Source organism: Monodelphis domestica, chromosome 8 (genome assembly GCF_027887165.1).
Source record: "Monodelphis domestica isolate mMonDom1 chromosome 8, mMonDom1.pri, whole genome shotgun sequence".
Lineage (NCBI taxonomy): Eukaryota > Metazoa > Chordata > Mammalia > Didelphimorphia > Didelphidae > Monodelphis > Monodelphis domestica.
In genome coordinates this window covers 220,379,711-220,400,037 of record NC_077234.1, presented here as the reverse complement: position 1 = coordinate 220,400,037, position 20,327 = coordinate 220,379,711, and positions in this window count along the sequence as shown.

Genomic DNA, 20,327 nt, shown 5'->3' with positions numbered 1-20,327 from the left:
TGTAGTGTGTGAGGTGTTGATCCAAACCTAATCTCTCCCACACTGTCTTCCAATTTTCCCAGCAGTTTTTACCCAATAGTGGATTTTTGTCCCAAAAGCTGGAATCTTTGTGTTTATCATATACTGTCTTGCTGAGGTCACTTACCCCAAGTCTATTCCACTGATCCTCCTTTCTGTCTCTTAGCAAGTACCAAATTGTTTTGATGTCTGCTGGTTTATAATATCGTTTGAGATCTGGGACTGCAAGGCCCCCTTCCTTTGTATTTTTTTTTCATTATTTCCCTGGATATCCTTGATACCTTGTTCTTCCAAATGAACTGTTTCTGCATTTGCATATTTGGGTCCCTCAGATTGCTGAGTTCCTTTTTCATTGTTTTCCACTTTTCCTGTCAGAAGACTTCCATATTTTTGATAACTTCCAATTTAAATTCTTCAAGAGCTTATGGAGAATTTCCATTTCTTTTGGAAGGCATTAGAGCATTTGTTTGTGTTTCCTCTCCTATCTCCTCTGTATTTTGTATTTTTTCTCCATAAAATGTGTCCAAAGTCATCCCCTTCTTCTTGCTTTTCTTGGTTTTTAGAGGCTGTTGTACATCTTCACTCTTTGCCATCTCTACTGGTTTTTTCTTTCCTTTCCAGTCAGAAATCTGAGTGAGGAGGACTGGCTCTCAGTGTATCTGTCTGTTGATCCAAGGCTTTAGCCCCAGGCAAATTGTCTGTTCTCTGCAGCTGTGCTCTCTTCCCGGGGTAGCCCAGGGTCTGCCCTTCCCTTCCTGCTGGTCTTTTGTGTGTTATTCCTCTCTGTTCTCTCCAGTTGCTTCTCTGCTGCCTTACTTCTACGCTCTGAGCCTGGCACAGCAATGTCCACAAGGTACCCCAGTGCCGTTGTCTGCCCCAAGGTTCCTGTCCTTTCAGAAGGCCCTGCACTCTAAGGGGGGGACAGTTCCTGGCCTCCCTGAGCTTTGAAGACTACTGATGGGATTAGGTTCAACTGGTTTGGTCTGGATATGCTCTGAGGCAAAAACCTCTGGTGAGACTCTGATGGAAGGACCCAGCCACAGGGCTACAGGCTCCCCCCCTCTCTCTCAGGCTGCTTCCCTGCCGTCGGTATTGGAGGCTCCGAGACTGGCCCAGGTTGCTTTCAAGGTGTGCCCTTCAGAACAGCACCTTTGCTGGCCCTGAGTTTCCCACTGCTGCTGGAGGCTCAGTGCTCTGGGTTGGGTGGGAGGGGTCCTGGGAACTTCCTTCTGCCTTCCCCTTAGACCCCGAGTGTTCTAGGATTCTGGCTTCTGGGGGGAAGGGGGGCATACCTTTTGATTTGAGTCCATAAGGAGGGTTCCCCAGCTCTGTCCTGTTCTCAAGTTTGAATTTCAATCTCCTAGGAGCATTCAGTTTGTCATCAGTAAGGAAGGGTTTTCAGAGGTCTGAACTTTTGCTGCTTCTAAGCTGCCATCTTGACCAGAAGTCACTTCTATTTCACTCTGCCCTATTTCTATTCTATCATTAGTAGAATTCTCCTCATTTTGCAACTGTGTCTTTTGTGCTTTTCAAACTTTTGGAACTCATTTTGATCTGGATAAAATTATATTTCCAGATGACAACACCCTGGTTGGCATTATGTTGTTAAGTATGCTTTTTAATATAATTGTATTTTCTTATATATGTTGCCATTTTCAGATCCTCCCTTTGTTGTAATTGCAATTGCAATTGTATAGTTGAAGAAACAGAGATTGAGAGAGATGATGTGACTTATAAAGGAACACAGAGGTAGGAAATGTCCAAGAAGGGATTTAAATTCAAGATTTCCTGTCACCAATAATGTTCTGTCTACTGTACCACCTTTTTTTCAAAACTTATTTTATTTTAAAATCACTATGATTGGAAATAATGTGTCAAGCATAGAACCTTATGGAAAAAATTGTATAAATAATGTCATGAAAGCAATGAGTAATGTAATGTATATTCAACTATACACAGGAAGGGACATGCAACTATGTCCCAGGCATCTCTGGGCAGAATAATGTCCCCAAGTGTGGTTATTGCTTAGTAGGTCAAGTTTTCTCTTCTACCATATACCAGAGTATTACCATTCTAATTCTTTTTACCTACATCCAAGGCCTGAATGGTCCATATATTTTTGCCAGATATTTTTCCACACTACCTAAAGATGTTGAAGCATGTATTTCACATTCTGAAATTTATATCTACCACCAAAAATGCTACTACTGATATATTTGAACTACCTGAAGGGAATGACTATTAAAATGCCTATGATGTGAAATAATTTCTTTCAGGAACAGATGTTCTGACATTTATTCATTTATGCATATGAGAATACACAATAAATTGCATTGTTTGCTAACAATAAAACAAGCTATTTAAGATCTGAAAACATCAAAATGCTAAAATGGTAGAGTAGATATTTTCTCAAACACTCGTATGTAGCCTAGAATTACAAATACTCCAGCCCTCTGAAAGGGAAGTGGAAATAGGTAACAGTTGGTGAAGACTTTTTTTTTCAGTATTTAATCTTTGGTACATTTTCAAAAGTATGATATAATCATGATGATGATGATGATAAGGATGGTGTGGTAGAGGTAACAATGATGTCTAGCATTATAACTTTATGTGTGTTTGAATATATTTAAATATGGAAAATAATATAAAGGTCAGAAAACACAATTCTTCTTCATTTTTTTCATACTGAAGTCATATGTCTTCTCCTGTCCTGAGTGAACAATGTCTTAATAATTATGATTACAATTGACTCAAATACTTTTTCTTTTCCAGGAACAATGAAAAGATATCAGATAATATGGAAGTCATGAATTTATTAGGTACAAATCAATCATGTTTAATTTTCATCATCTGGTTTCTGAAGTCTCTTTCTACCCTTCTTTAATCAATTGCCAAAAGGAAGATTGTAAATAATTGAACAGCAAAATATCCAGTTAAGGAGTAATATTAAATATGCAAGACATAAAATATATGTGGGTGTATACATATTTATGTATGCTTACATATATACATACAAATACACTAATCAAAATTAATTTGATAATGTATCATTTGATTTTTAAAATGTACCTGTAAAATTGTTTCCCTGTCAAAACTCAAAAGAGCTTTCCTAAGCAGTCCAAGAAATGTCTTTGCATTCCTTTCCCTAAAGCATGTTCTAAATTGGGATGGGTCATACGCAAAAGGGGAATTTAAGTTCTGTTCTCTTTGTAAATATAATCTTATTTAAACCAAGTAATCCTCAGAGTCATTGAGATTCTGTTCTTGGTTTTCCTCAAGAAGAATAAAATAAAAATAAAATATGAGGTGTATGGACCAATAAAGGTGAAAATGATCAGAATAAATTGGGCAACCTTCCTTAGATGATTAGAGGTTATTTGAATCTTAGGACCAAGCTTAAACCCTGTACCACCCTGAAGTAATTTTGAAGGTGCTGGAAACTATTAGCCCACTTCTTATTTACATGAAATATGTGTATGTATATGTGTAAATATATGTGTAAATTTGTATATAAAACACCTATATGTGTATTGTGTATATATTTGTGTATACATGTACATGTGTGTGTACTGAGAATAACAATATATCTTAATAATTGTAGAGTTCCTTGATTGAATCAATCACTAGGCTTGAATAAGTATTATATATCTTCTTTGAATTGGTCAAAAATATTTTAACTAGATGTGATAGTAAGCATGTTGAGAGTGGATGAAAATTATTCACATATTATGAAACTTATATCAAACTTGTAAACTGGTTTCTAATCTAGTATTTGAACATCTTGAAACTTAGTGATAGAAATCTTCCTGTTGATCCCAGAGAAGAAACTGATGTCAAATGGATACGTAGAGAAGTTCTTAGATCTCTTGTCCTTCCTTTGAAAAAAGGAAGCCTTTGGAAACTTCAGAGGGATGAGAGATTTGGACATTTTCATTACCCTTTCAACAGTGAGCCTGGAATAGCAAGGACTGATGACAGTGAATGAAGGACGATCCAGAACCACTGAAGAAAGGCTGATTCTAGACTCTACAGGGAGTCCAAAAGAACAGCTGTACAATAGATAATCATCCCACAACATGAGAAAAGGACTTCCAGCAGCAATGAGCTATGTGTTACATTTTTCAACCCATACATTCTAAATTCAAGTCCACTTTCTCCTGAAATCTCTTTTAACTAATAGAGGAATGTCACACCATTTTAAAGGATGTATTTTACCAATTATAAATACTATATAACACTAGCAAATAATCTTTATTGAAAGGTAATTAGTTCTGCTTCACCTATCATGGGGTATATTAGTAGGGAGGAGTTCACTGGAGGGGGATAATAAACTAAGGCATTAGAAATCCAGCTCTAACTCCTCAAGGATACTTCTAAAAGAGAGCAGGGTCACTGGTATCAGGTAGGCTATGAAACAATTCTAGATTCAGCCTAATGACCTTTTTTGTTGATAAGAGACAAAAACCCAACTCTTACAATATCCTTCTTCTCTCCAAATCAGATGAAGGAATAGAGCTAGATCTATCTGAGCTCTCTCTTGAACATTGCTTGGATATATGCTTCTCCTATTTGTCACTCTCTACTTTTATGGCTTCTCATATTTCTCTTTCTATCCATAATCATCAAGAATTTAGAGGGAAACTGTTTTCTCTTCCTTTCTCATGTTTTTTTCATCCCCATTTACCTCAATTCAACTTCAGTCACATATCAATTGTGTCCTCCATTCATAATAAGCTTCTGTTCCTCTTGAACCTCTGTCTCTCATCATTTATGTTCCTTCCCTTAAACCTCAATTATTGTACCCTCCTTTGTCACACTTATTCTAAAAAGCAACTCAGAACACTCAGTACTTTTCACTATTGCTTCCAAACTCCACCTTTGCTTTCTTCACTCAGTAAATTTTCCATTTTTGAAGTTCATTTAATCAAAATTTCCATCAAATCAAATGAAATTCATGGTTGTACTATGTTGACCTCAAATCATTTTCTCTCTTTTCTCAAGGAGTTTAGTTACTTCTCCAGTTTCTACCCTTGTAAATGGTCTTTATTCTAGGTATAAATCATTGCTCAAACTCATTAAATTCCAATTTCTAAAACAGTTCAAGTCCCAAGACCTATTTATTGATTCCATCTCAACCTCACTTAGGAATTTTCACATAAAATTTTGCCATTACTAACAAGTATTTTACTTCTGTAATTTTAAACTTTAACAATCCCTCATATGACTATATCCAATTATTCTACCTTTGTATAAAGTTCAACCCTACTACATCAATTCTTTACTCAATGAGACCTCAATTCCATCCAACTCTCCGAATATTCCCAGGCCATTTCCCCTGCCATTATTTCATTTTCCTGTCCCATTAATCTTTAGCCAAATACTTTACCACTTCAACTCTTCATAAATCTCAGTAGCTGATTACCTCCACCATCCACGACTTTTGCTCCTATTTACTAATTGCTAAATGAATGAAATTAGAAGTCTTAAAACTAAGCTCACTGGACATTTTGCAAATTCATACTATCTGACCTCACCTGACCCCTCACTACAGCCAAGTATGCCTTTGTTACTATAATTTATTCTCTTCCTTAATCCTATAGAAAGTATTCCACATCTCAATTCATTCCTCAAGCCCTCGCCCTACATATTCATTTCATTTCTCTCAGCTAAAGATTTTTCTTCTTATTTTATTAGGAAAAAAATCATTTGAGGACATTCAACTCCTCTTATTCTCCTCATCTCAAAATCACTTCAACTTTTTGTTCATTTCTTCCTCTTTCTAACAAAGAAGTAGCCCTTTTCCTTGCCAAGGAAAATCCTTCTCCTTGACCACAATACGGTTGATTCATAATTTCTTCAGAATATTATGTGCATGGCCATTTCCCTAGCCCTCAAATGACTGAATTCACATTTTTTCTATTAATGTATTCTTTCTATAATGCTGTCAAATATAACTGTATCTTCCCCAAAGAAAACAAAACCTTATTAGACCTTTCTATACTAAAAAGTTATCTTCTTATGTATTTCTTCTGTTTCCCAGCCAAACTACTTGGGGGGAAAATTAAGATCATTATATCTACTTCATTTTTAATTCCTTCCTCTCATTCCTCAGCCTTTTGTAATTTGGCTTTCTGTCTCTTCTTTCAATTAAAATCACTATCTCCAAAATTTTAAATAACTTAATTGCAAAGATGTATTGTCTTATCTCACTCTAAATCCTTCCTGACTTAATGGCTGCATTTGATTTTGTTGATGATAATTCCTGGGGACTTTCCTATTTGGGTTTTCATGACTGTTCTCTCTTAGTTTACCTTCTATAGCTCTAACTATTTCTTTTCAAAAATTCTTATTTTATGTGTTTCCTGAGATGTTGAATTAGAGGCAGGAATGCCCAAATCTCTCTGAAAATCTTCTCCAACAAATGTTAAAAGAAAGCTTCAAAATAAACATAATACTGGAATGGCAAAAACAACAAAGGGAAAATGTGAGGCAATTTTCCTTCCAAAGACATCCTGAAAGGTAAGGAGAGAAGATGTCTTTCATTAAGGGGTAGTGACCAACAAGGCAACAAGACCTCTGCAAAAGCCCAGTTCAACAGCAAGGCCCTCTCCACCTCCAACTACTGATGTTCTGAATTCAGACCCAAATGAGGATTAAAAACTCAGGACTCTGACTAATGACAACAGTAGAGCACCCCCATAGCAATCCCTCAAATTCTTGGCCATATTTAAACCTCCAAATACACCTAGCAGGTGCAAGACGACTGGGAGGTCCTTAGTGAGGCCCCCAAGCACCACTATAAGCCCACAGTGAGTGGGCTTAGTCCAGAGAGTGTGCCTGGTCTTGCTAAACAATAGCAGGGCCTGGGAGAGATTGAATCATCAGTGGGAGTGACTTACAGAATTCCCAATGTACTGGCAATCCTACCTCCTCGGAAGAATTGAAACTTTTGAATTTCTTTTATTGTTTCTTGATGTCTCATGAAGATATTAATTCTTACCTGCCTAAAGGCGATTGCAATCAACTACCCAGCAAAACTGAGTGAAATGATTTCTAAGCATTCCTGATAAATAGAAAAGACTTGAACAGAAAATTTGTTATTCAAATACAAAACTCAAGAAAAGCATAAAAAGATAAGTGGGAAAGAGAAAATTTAAGTGATTCAGTAAGGTCAAACTATTTACATTATTCCATGGAAAGATGATACTTGTAACTATTGAGAATTTTATCATTATAAGGGTACTTTGAAGGAGCATACATAGACAGGGTGGAGTAATAAGTTGACTATGATGATACAATACTCAAACAAATTAAGAGGTGAAAAAGAGAAATGCTCTGAAAAAAGAAGGAAGGGAGAGGTGGAGGGAGGTCAATTATCTCAACTGAAGAGGCACTAAAAAGCATATTAAAGTGGAAAGTATTATGAGGGTGATGATGGGCAATGCTTAAACCTTATTCTCATGAGAACTGGCTCAGAGAGAAAACGCATCGATACCCAGCTGGGTATTGAAATGCAGCTTATCCTATAGGGAACTAAGAGGTGAATAAGAAAAATGAAGGGGGTTAGTAGAAGGGAAGATGATTTAGGAAAGGCAGTAATTAGAAGCAAAACTCTTGTGAGGAGGTACTGAATGGGAAGGAAGGAGAGTGAAAGAACAGGAAGAAAGGAGAAAATAAGATGGAGGGGAATATGCAATCAGTATAAGATATAAAATGAATAATTTTGACATTAAGCTTAAAAAGTTTTTGTACAATAAAAACAGATTTTAGAAGGAAAACAACAAACTTGGGAACATTTTTACAACAAATTTCTGATAAAACCTTTATTTCTCAAATATATAGAGGATTGAGTAAAATTTATAAGAATGCAAGGCATTCCCCAATTAACAAATGGTAAAAAGATATGAACAGGCAATTGTTACATAAAGAAATCAAAGCTATCTATAATTACATGGGAAAAATTTATCAATTACTATTTATTAGAGAAATGTAACAGCAATATTGTATATGATCTGCTGTGAAACACTTAGCTATTTTTAAAAAAGCAGTGATCCAGGTAAATTCTGAAGGACTTATGACAAAGAATACTATTCTTATGCAGAGAAAGAACTGATAGAGTTTCAATGCAGTTTGAATGCAATTTCTGTGTTTTTATTTTTGAGCTATGGTTTTATATGCATATTATTTCACATTATGACCAATATGGAAATATGTTTGGCAAGATCATATATTTGTAACCCAAGTTAAATTGTTTACCATCTCAGGGAAGGGGGACAGAGGGAAAGAAAGGGAGAAATTTGGAAGTTATCATTTTAGAAAATGTGTGTAAAAGATTATTATTGCATATAATTTGCAAAAAAAGTATAATATTGAATTTTAAAATACATATATTATTTTATAAATATTTTAATTACATGTGAAAATTAACATTCATTTAAAGTTATTTGCAAATTATATCTTCCCCTTACTCCTTGAGAGGGTAGGCAATTTGATATCAATTATACATGTGAAGTCATCCAAAATAAATTTCAATATTAGCCATTTGAAAAAGAAAACAAATAAAAAAAACAAGAAAAACAAAGAAAATATAAGGATACTCCAATGTTCATTCGGATTTCATCATTTGTCTCTTTGGGGGTAAATAATGCTTTTCATCATGATATTTCCAAATTATTTTGGATTATGGTCTCAAACAGAGAAACTACATCTTTCATACTTGGTCAATCTGAGGAGAGGTGGATTCAAGATGGCGGTGTAGAAACAGCAAAAGTTCAGACTTCTGAAAACCCTTCCTTACCGATCACAAACTGAATTCTCTGAGGGGACTGAAAATCAAACCTAACACTAAGACAGAGTCAAGGAACCCTCCTGTTGGACTCAATCCAAAAGGTATGTCCCCCAAAAGCTGGAATTAGAGAACACTTGGGTTTAAGGGGAAGGCAGAAGGAAGGTCCCTGGACCCCTCCCCCACCCCACCTAGATTGCTAAGCCTCCAGAGGCAGCTGGAACCTCTGGGTGGGCAAAGGCGCTTGTCTGGAGGGTGTACCTTGCAGGCAGGGCTGTGTCAGGCTCAGAGCATCAAACACAGGCGGTGGGGAAGGAGCTGGAGAGGGAGAGCAGAGCAGGCAGCCTGGTCAGAGTGGAGGAGATCCCCCAAAATGCTCCAGACTTCCAGGAGGTTTGGCCTCAGAGCACATCCACCACAACCCAGCTGAACTTAATCCCATCAAAAGTCTTCAGAGGTCAGGGAAGCCCAAGCTCTAACACCCCTTCCCCACAGACTGCTGGACTTTAATCCAATCAAAAGTCTCCAGAGGACAGGGAAGCTCAAACCTCAACACCCCTCCCCCAAAGATTGCATAGAAAGATCTTCTGTCAAAGCTCCAAGAGGGGAGACTGACAGAAAACCCCAAAACCAAAACAAAAAAATGACAGGAGGAAAAGCACAGACAAATACAGGGAGTAAAGGAGGGTTAAATATGAACAAACAACAGAAAAAGAAAGAAATTACAATAGACAGCTTCTATATGGGCAACGAACAAAGAGCAAATAGAACAAAGAGCAAATGGAACAGAGGAGGAGGAATCAGCAAATGTTAAATTAGAAATCTCAGCGAATTGGATACAGACTTTGGAAGAACTTAAAAAGCAATTCAAAACACAATTAAGAGAGTCTGAAGAGAAGTGGGAAAAGAAGTTAAAAACTCAGATAAGTCACTGGGAGACAGAAAATAATATCTTGAAAGCCCAAATCAACCAGCTTGAAAATGAGGCAAAGGAGATGAGAGATGAGGCAAAGAGGATGATAGATGACCTCCAAAGAAAATCACTTGGTCATCCCTAAAAATATTTCTATTACTCTGTACGATCTTCTGCTGGTTTTGCTCAGTTCCCTTTGCATGAATTCATTTTCCCCAGGTTTTTCTGAAACTCTCCTGCTCATTATTTCTTATAGCTCAATAGTATTATAATACAATCATATAACATAACTTGTTCAGCCATTTGATGGGCATCCCATCATTTTCCAATTCTTTGCCTCAGCAAAAGAAAATTCCTCTGAAAATCATTGTAAAAATAGGTCCTTTTCAATTGTCTTTGATCTCGTTGGTATACAGACTAGTAGTGGTAATGCTGGACCAAAGGGTATGCACAGTTTTATAGACTTTAGGTGGAGTTCTAAATTGTTCTTTAGATTGTTGAATCAGATCATATTGTACATGATCTTTGGGGTATTTTTCTGTAATCTCCTTGTTAGCTGATCATCACATAATGTTGCTGTTAACATGTATAATAGTATCTTGGTCCTGCTCACTTCACCTTGTATCAGTTGATTTAAGTCTTCCTGGGTTTTTCTGCATTTGCCTTCATCATTTACAGGACAATAATATTCCTTTTAATATTTTTAATGTTTTTAATTCATATGCCACACTGTTCAACCACTCTCCATTGCATAAGATAATTTTTAGCAAAATGCAATTTTCCTGCTTATCCCTTTTAACATGGATTCTTTTTGCTCTTACTTTGTCTGAGATCATGATTGTTGTACATGTCATTTTTGCATCATATACAAACATATACATATACAATAAATATAATAAATTCTACTTCTGTCCCTTATTTTAACACTGTGTGTCTCTCTGTTTCAAATGTGTTTCTTGAAAACAACATATTGTTTGATTCTGGTTTCTAATCAATTCAGCTATATCCACTTTTGTTTTAGCAATGAGTTCATCCTACTCACATTCAATTTGCAGTTATGATTACTAAATTTACATTTTCCTTCATCTTATTTTCTTCTATATGCCATTCTTACTCTCATCATACTCTCTTCTCCAAAGTCTATTTTGGTTTAACATGGTAGCAGTTGATTTTGTTAATTTTTTGTTATTTCATCTATCTTGGCTCTGAGTCAACTTCAACCCACGTGTCACAGATTTCTCTTTCCAATCTCCTAAGTTACTTTGAACTGGAAGAATGTCTCACTCTGACCTTTTCTTGGTTCAGTACTCCAGTGTTTGATTTGAGGCACTATGTTAAAGTTGTTCAGAGGAGAATGTTAGGAAGATGACTTACAGATTTCTAGTCTCTCCCATGAGCTTCAATTTCATATTGCTTATTGGACATTTCATATTTATTATACTATAGATACCTTATATTAAAAATATTTCAATTTGACCTCACTATTTTCCCCTTAGTCATCCTTCCTTCCAGACTCTTCTATTTATAAATCATTATATGTTGTTATGTGAACATGTGCCATGTTCATAATCTCAGCATTATATTGAAATCTTCACTCTTCCTGTATCCATTTAGTTGGCAAAAATTGCCATTTTTACTCTTACAATATTTCTCACATCTGATCTCTACTCTCCAGGTAGTACTTTAGTACAGATTCTCATCATATTTCATCTCTTATATGGTTAACTGAACCTAAGTCTCTAACTTACCCAAGTCTATCTTACAAACAGTAAAATTATTTTATTTAAGTTCTGGTCTAATAATGTTTTGTTTTGTTTTGTTTAGCCTCAATTTACTCCTCTTAATTTTTTTTTGAAAATTTTTATTTAATTAATTAATTTGGAATATTTTCCCATACTTACATGATTCATGTTCTTTCTCTCTCCTCATCCCCCCCTCTCCCATAGCCAACAAGAAATTCCACTGAGTCTTACATGTGTCATTGATCAAGACCTATTTCCATATTATTAATATTTGCATTAGGGTGATCACTTAGAGTCTACATCCCCAATCATATCCATATTAATATGTGATCAAGCAGTTGTTTTACTTCTGTGTTTCTACTCCCATAGTTCTTTCTCTGGATGTGGATTGTGTTTTCTCTCATAAGTCCCTCAGAATTGTCCTGAATCATTGCATTGCTGCTAGTAGAGAAGTCCATTACATTCGATTGTACCACAGTGTATCAGTTTCTGTGTAGAATGTTCTCCTGGTTCTGCTCCTTTCACTCTTCATCCATTCCTGTAGGTCATTCCAGTTCCCATGGAATTCCTCCAATTCACTATTCCTCTCAGCACAACAGTATTCTGTCACCAACAGATACCACAATTTGTTCAGCCATTCCCCAATATAAGGGCATCCATTCATTTAGCTCTGATGTGACTCTCATACTCATCCAACTCTTTGCATCCGGTCATGAATAGGATAGAATGCTGGGCCTGATGTCTGGAAGATCTTGTTTTAAATCCAGCTTCAGACACTATGTAATCCCGGTCAAATCACTGAACATCTCTTTATCTGCACAAATTTCCTCAATTAAATTTTGGGAAAAAAATAGTACCTAACTTCTGTAGTTGTTGTAAGCATAGGACTTGATATATAATTGGTGCTTCATAAATTTTTTTATGATTGATTTACCAGCTGAGAATTCTGAGAAGAAAAGAGAAGCAGATGTTTTGGATGTGAACAAGCAGTAAGAGCAAGTGTGGGGAAAGTAAGTCTAGAGCATATGATAATATGTAATACTGTGTTTGTGTATATACATATGCATTCATACTTGGGACTTTATTGGCAAACTGGACTTCATTATTTTTAGTAGTTTTCATGTGTCTTAGTTAGGCAGTATGGGGTGTTCAAGGAGGGGTAGTATCTCTGGTATGGAGGTCTTGTCATGCCCTCCTAGGGCAACTCTCCAGTCTCTGACCCCCACCTGACACCCAGCTCTCACTTGTGGCTCCCAGTAGCTGCTAGCATGAGGCAGCGGCCACACTCCAGGCAACGGCTTCGACAGGCCGGCTAAACCTTGTGAGGGTAGCCATCGGGTCATCAACTCCTGGTGAATCAGGGCTTTGATCACCCAGCATGTGAAGACTGCTTCGGCGGAATAGACAGAAGAAACCAATAAGAAGGTTCAACGGCTGAGATGGTGATGCACCAAAGCACTGTGGAGTGCTTAGGGCATGTTGGAGCACAAAAGACAACACGGCCATCCAATGCAGCTGAGGAAGTCTCCAGGTGTAATGACTTTTTGTACCACTGGACTAGAAGCTAAGGCTTCCAATGCCGAGAGAGTGGGACTGTCTCTATGCATCGACTTTTCCACTTAAATCTCTTTCACACACAAGTATCTTTGTGCATACTCATCTATCCTAACCCTGTCCACCCTCTTCATGAACTGCGGAGATGGGGGAGTGGGGATGCAACAGTTGGAGGTGACCACTGGCAGTTGTAGTCACGATCCTGCACGTGGGCGGCTCACGGACCAGTGGTTGCTGGGCCCTGTAGGGCAGCAGGGACTTTCGGCAGCATCCTGGGCGACTGAGCAGCCCTCTCTAGGACAGCACTGCTCACCCTAATCAAGGAAGGGGACTAGAAAAGGTGTCCCAAACATTGCTTGCCCTATAAACACCCAGTCAGCACACTGCGGCTGGCGGGTCATCCTTTTAAGTGGTCGAAATCAAAGAAAAAATACAAAGAAACTCCCACATGGAGCATGGAACATCAGGACATTACTTGACAGAGAGAATACTCCAAGACCTGAGAGAAGAACAGATCTAATCAGTAAAGAACTGGCGGGATATAACATCGACATCACAGCCGTAAGCGAAACACACTTACCAGAAGAGGGATCACTCAGCGAACCCACCACTAGATACACCTTCTTGTGGAAAGGTAAAGCCCCAAATGAAGACAAAATCCACGGTGTTGGCCTGGCTATCAAGACCAGTTTGCTCAAACAGCTGCCAGACTTGCCTGTTGGCATCAGCAAGAGGCTCATGAAGATCTGTTTACCTCTCAGCAAAGACCAGTATGCCACAATCATCAGCTCATATGCATCAACACTGACCAGCACAGAGGAGACCATCGAGCAGTTCTACTCTGACCTGAGTGCCATCCTGCACTCAGTGCCCACAAATGACAAGCTGATACTACTGGGAGACTTCAACGCCCGTGTTGGCCAGGACCATGAAAGATGGAAAGGAGTGCTCGGCAAACACGGCGTGGGCAAAATGAACAACAGCCTACTACTACTCAGCAAATGCTCAGAGTTCGAACTCACCATCACAAACACTGTGTTCAGAATGGCGAACAAATATAAAACAACGTGGATGCACCCACGATCAAAACAGTGGCATCTCATTGACTATATCATTGTATGCCGGCGAGACATCCAGGATGTACAGATCACCAGAGCCATGAGAGGAGCTGAATCCTGGACAGACCACCGATTGGTTAGAGCGACTCTTCAAATGTTCATTGTGCCTGGCCATCCAAAACATGCCCAGACAGTTCACGCATTTTACAATGTGAGTCGTCTTAGAGATCCAACTTATTTGCAAACATTCCAGTCCTGCCTGGATGACAAGCTGTCTGCCAAGGGACCACTCACTGGAAGCTCAACCGAGAAATGGAACCAGTTCAGAGAGGCAGTGAAGGAAACATCAAAGGCAGTCCTAGGCCCCAAACAACACAACCACCAGGACTGGTTCGATGAGAACAACACTGCGATTAAAGACCTATTGAGCAAAAAGAACAAAGCCTTTATGGAGTGGCAAAATAAGCCAAATTCTGCTCATAAAAAAGACAGATTCAAGTCTCTCCAAGCCACCGCGCAGTGTGAGATCAGGAAGATGTAAGACCAATGGTGGGGGAAAAAGGCAGAAGAAATCCAGCTCTTTGTTGATACAAAAAACTACAAACAATTTTTCAGTGCCCTCAAGACTGTCTATGGGCCTTTAAAACCACCACTCCCTTGCTATCCTCTGAAGGTGACACTCTCATAAAAGATAAAAAAGGCATCAGCAACAGGTGGAAAGAACACTTCAGTCAGCTTCTCAACCGACCCTCTTCAGTTAACCAAAGTGCCCTTGACCAGATCCCCCAAAACCACACCATTGAACAACTTGATGTCCCTCCTTCAATAGAGGAAGTCCAAAAAGCCATTAAACAAATGAGTGCAGGCAAGGCACCCAGTAAAGACCGGAGCCCAACCGAGGTGTACAAGGCCTTAAATGGAAAGGAGCTCCAGGCATTCCACATAGTGCTGACCAGCATATGGGAAGAGGAAGACATACCCCCAGAACTCAGAGATGCCTCCATCATAGACCTATACAAGAACAATGGCGCACCAGCAGCCTGTGACAACTACAGCAACATCTCACTACTCTCCACTGCTGGAAAGATCCTCGCCCGTGTTATACTCAACAGACTCGTGTCATCTGTTTCAGAGCAGAACCTGCCTGAGTCACAATGTGGCTTCCGACCAGATCGTAGCACCATCGACATGGTCTTCAAGGTGAGGCAAATGCAGGAAAAATGCCTTGAGAAGAACCTGAGTCTCTACATTGTCTTCATAGACCTGACAAAGGCATTCAACACAGAAAACAGGGAGGCATTGTGGGTGATCCTTAGCAAGCTCGGTTGCCCAGCAAAATTCATCAAATTGATCTAGCTCTTTCCTGTCGACATGATAGGGGAAGTCCTATCTGGTTGAGAGACTTCTGATCCCTTCAACATCTCCAATGGCGTGAAATAAGGCTGTGTCCTCGCTCTGGTACTATTCAACCTATACTTCACCCACGTATTACGACATGCTGTGATGGATCTAGACCTGGGCGTCTACATCAAATACCGACTGGATGGCTCACTATTCGACCTTTGCCTCCTGACTGCAAAAACAAAGACAACAGAGAGACTCATCCTGGAAGCTCTATTCACAAATGACTGTGCTCTCATGGCCCACCAAGAAAATCGTCTCCAAACTATTGTCGACAGGTTCTCTACAGCAGCAAAACTGTTTGTCCTGATTATCAGCCTCAGCAAAACAGAGGTGCTGTTCCAACCTGCACCAGGGAGGCCAACAAACTAGCCGTGCATTAAAATCGACGGCATGCAGCTTTCTCACATCAACACTTTCAAGTACCTGGGAAGCACCATCACCAATGATGGGTCCCTAGACCACGATATTAATGCCAGGATCCAAAAGGCCAGCCAGGCACCTGGGCAGGTACGCTGTAAAGTCCTCCAACACAGAGGTGTAAGCACTGTGATGAAGCTCAAAGTGTATAATGGAGTGGTTCTCAGCTCGCTCCTGTAAGGTTGCGAGACATGGACACTGTACAGGAAGCAAATGAAACAGCTGGAGCAGTTCCACCAGTGCTCTCTACGATCACTCATGAGGAGCTGATGGCAGGACCGAATCACCAACCAGGAAGTCCTCGACAGAGCCAACTCCACCAGCATCGAAGTCATGATCCTCAAAATCCAGCTATGATGGTCTGGACATGTCATCCGCATGGACCCACAGCAAATACCAAGACAGGTATTCTATGGTGAACTGTCAGCTGGACTTAGGAAACAAGGTCGACCAAAGAAAAGATTCAAGGATCAGCTAAAGTCAAACTTGAAGTGGGCTGGCATGACACCAAAGCAACTAGAACTCGCTGCCTCTGACAAAATCAGCTGGCGAACCCACATTCACCATGCCACCACCACCTTTGAAGATGAATGACGTCAACGTCTTGCCACTATGCGTGAATGCCAACATGAGGCCACAACCGCACCTCCCGTAACAACTGGTGTCCCATGCCCCATGTGCCACAAACTCTGTGCCTCAGCCTTTGGACTTCAAAGCCACATGAGGGTACATCAATAAATGATAATGCACAAAGACAATAGTCATTCTTGGTCACTGAGAGACTACCACTGCTGGTAGTTAGGCAGTGACATATAGAGGAAGGTACATTCAATTGGAAATCAATAGAGCAGCCTAAGAAGCCTATTCTTATCAGTTACTGTTGGTGTGAATTTAAGCTAGTCACTTAAATTATCTGGGCTACTCTTTCTTATAAAATAACTCAGTGAACAAAATATCTACAGACTCTTCAATCCTTACTGTGCAATGATATTAAATATTCAATTAATGGGGAGATTTCAGAGTACTCTCTTTATAAACAATAACATTTACTTTTAACAATAAAATCATCTTTAGGCCAAAAGAGAAGACAACTATAGAATCCTATAGAACTAGGATTGAAGTGGAAGAAAGTTATTAACAACAATATGGTAGATTTTTAAATTTCATTTTAATTTACAAGCTATTGAAATATTTCAAAAATATGTTCTGAAATTAGTTTCTAGAAAACATATTAATTCAAATTCTAGCCACAGTGATATGCCACTTTTAAGACAGAATAGAAACCATCCAAGAGAGGTCTCTGACAGACAATTATCTGATATGAACAGTACAATGGGATCACTGGATTTTAATTGTCACTAAATTTAGAAGTGACACTTTCATCAAGAAGAAATAATAAATACAGCATCAAAACATCACTTCCTATAGGAAACATTGATCTCCCTTTTTAATACTTTCTGCTTCTTCAAATTATCTCACACTTACTTTTTTATGTGTTCTATCCCTCACCATTATCATCACTCTGCTCGGTAGAATGTGAACTCCTTAAGGAGAGGATGTTTCATTTGTGTCTCTATATTTCCAGTTCTGAGTTCAGTGTCTTGAAAATAATAATAATAATTTAATAAAGGTTTGTTGACTTATTTGTCAAAAGGAAATGCATATTCATAAAAGCTATGCTGATTGAATTTTCAAATATTACAATGCCATGAAGGTTAGCTAAAAAAAGTAGAGTAACACTCAGAATCCAAAAAGAATTGAAACATAGGTATAAATCTATTAATATAAGCTTTGAAAGGAATAAAATGTATTTTCACCATATTATGGCCATTACTACACTTAGTATTTATATACTATACCTCAAGTTATATATGTATACATAATATCATACATATTTTTATATACATGTATGCACATATATATGCATATATATATACCTGTACATTATGATGTAGTAATTTCATAAACTATCATTTCACTATTTGCAAGAGTCTGTACAATACATAATAGGCATTTTTCCTATAGAGATTACTAGACTAATTTTTTTCTTGAATAAGCAGTCATGTATTTCATTGAAAAGCCTTCTTAATATTATAGAACTTAATATAGTTAGTCCCACAGCAGCTGGAAACAGGAGCACTTGGAAGATACTGAGCAAGAAATATATGCTGTCTAGTCACATAGCATACACCAGCAAAGGTAGCAAGCAATATTGGTAAGCATGTTTCTCCCTGTTGTTTGCTACACTTGAAATTAAAATCAGAGGATAGTCAAAAATTTCGTTGCTATTTCATGTTTCAAACAATCATATGTGTCCAAATAAAAATATGATTGTTCAAAACAAAAAAAAACAACATAAAAAATAATTAGATTTTGCTGCTGACTTGTATAGTTAATAATAATAGAGATTCTAGCTAGGTCAATATAAAACATTGTCTCCTCAGCTTTTGATCTAGTTCAAATTCATTTGTGTTTATGTCAAAGAGGTTCTTGGTGTTACCTAAGAATATCTAGACATTTATTCACAAGATATGGATTTGCTCTTCACTCGGAGTTGTAAAATGGAAGATATATATTTTAGCCTAAAGAAACAGATGTAGTTTTTACTCTTTTGGTGTAGTAGTTACCACTTAAGAGATGTCAGACTTCCAGTACCACTGAACTCTACAGTTAAAGCCTATAATGGCTTGACTGCCTTTGAAAAAATAAGAATTAAAAATTATGTGATTCATGGTACCACTTAGCTGATGGCAACAGTTACAAAAACAGTCAAAAACAAAAACAAAAACAGTCAAACTAACAGAGATTCCTCTGTTCGATGAGAACAGCTAAATTACATTACGAGAAGATATTAGGAATCCTGCAACATTAGAGATTCAATTTATGTACTGTTTTTGGAGCTATGAATTCATCCAGACATTCTTAAAATCATTTTGGAACTATACACAACCAGTCACCAAGCTGTGCATGCCTTTTGACCCATAAATGCCACTAATATTATTCTCCAAAGTGATCAGTGAGAAAGAAAAGGATCCATATTTTATGATAAATGAAAATGTAAATATATACATATGTACATATGTGTGTGTGTATAGAAACAAATACACACATTGTAATATTGATCAGGAAAGATGGAGAGGATATGAAGAAAAAGGGATAATGGAAAGTTTGTAGCAGGGAATGGAGGAATTGAAGGGTAAGTGGGAATATGACTGCTGGTGAGGTAAAGGAGAGAGATGCCCCCTGCCAAGAGGCTATATTTTGAACAAAATGGGGTGTCCAAGAAATGAGCCACTTTTGATAGCCTGCGGAGATGTCTTCTTGTTGGATTTCTGCAGAAGTTGCCTCAGAGCAGGTCAACACAGACCCACATGAGGGACAAGCACAGAATTGGGTCGCCCAGCAGGGGTCCGATAAGGAATGTTTGTAATTGAATGAATGAACTGAGGTTCAGCTCCCTCTATGCCCCAGAAAGGATAGTCCACTTATCTGACTGTGATATTCAAATAAGACGACTTTTAATAACCAGTTCGGATTGGAGAGGTATCAGGGAAAAGAGAAGAGGGATGTCCCTAAACAAGGTTGGAGTCTTTCTCAGCTTTGGAACTGAGGCCAGGCCTTACAGGCTGGTGAAGGGTTTCTCCTGTTCTTGTCTACTCTATATGTGTGCTAGTTTTCTTAATTTCAGAATCTTAGCAGGAGACAGCAAACAACAAGAATGGTTCTGACCTTTAGAGCCAGTTGGGCTTGTATCTTTGGGCTGAACAAAATATTGGCATCACTCTCCAGAGACTGTGAAGAACAAGCTCCTCACATTCCCCACGCCAGCAAGGAAGTGCTCTAGTAAAAAGACCAACTGCCACTCCCAGTTGCCCCTTCCCCCACCAACTGTCAGTCTTGTTAATTTCCTCTCTATGGATATTCCCACTGTTGGTTATTACAACACAGTGGCAGAAAGTCCAGAACTTGTTCTTGTTTCCTTTCCACAACATGTGCGTATATATAATGCACATGTATGTATGTTTTTACACAAACACATTATATATAATAACTAGTATTACAAATTGTGTAAAAGAAACTAATTGGAAATAACATTGAAAAGTTTGAGACAAGATTGAGGAGAGTTTTAAAAGCAATATACTATATAGGCCCATTATGGCAAACCTATGACACATGTGTCAGCACTGACACACATAGCCATGTAGCCACATGCTGAGAAGGACATTTTCTTCTCAAAATGACATACCACTCGAATTATGCTCGTTTTTGGGGCGAATTTTGACAAAACAAGCTCAAAAGGTTGCCCATTGCTGATATAGGCTATATATGCACATAACACACACTATAATTTTAAGTTATATATTACTTTTGTCTCATATGTTATAGGCAAAAATGTACATGTATGTGTATATAGATACATATACATGTGTGTGTAA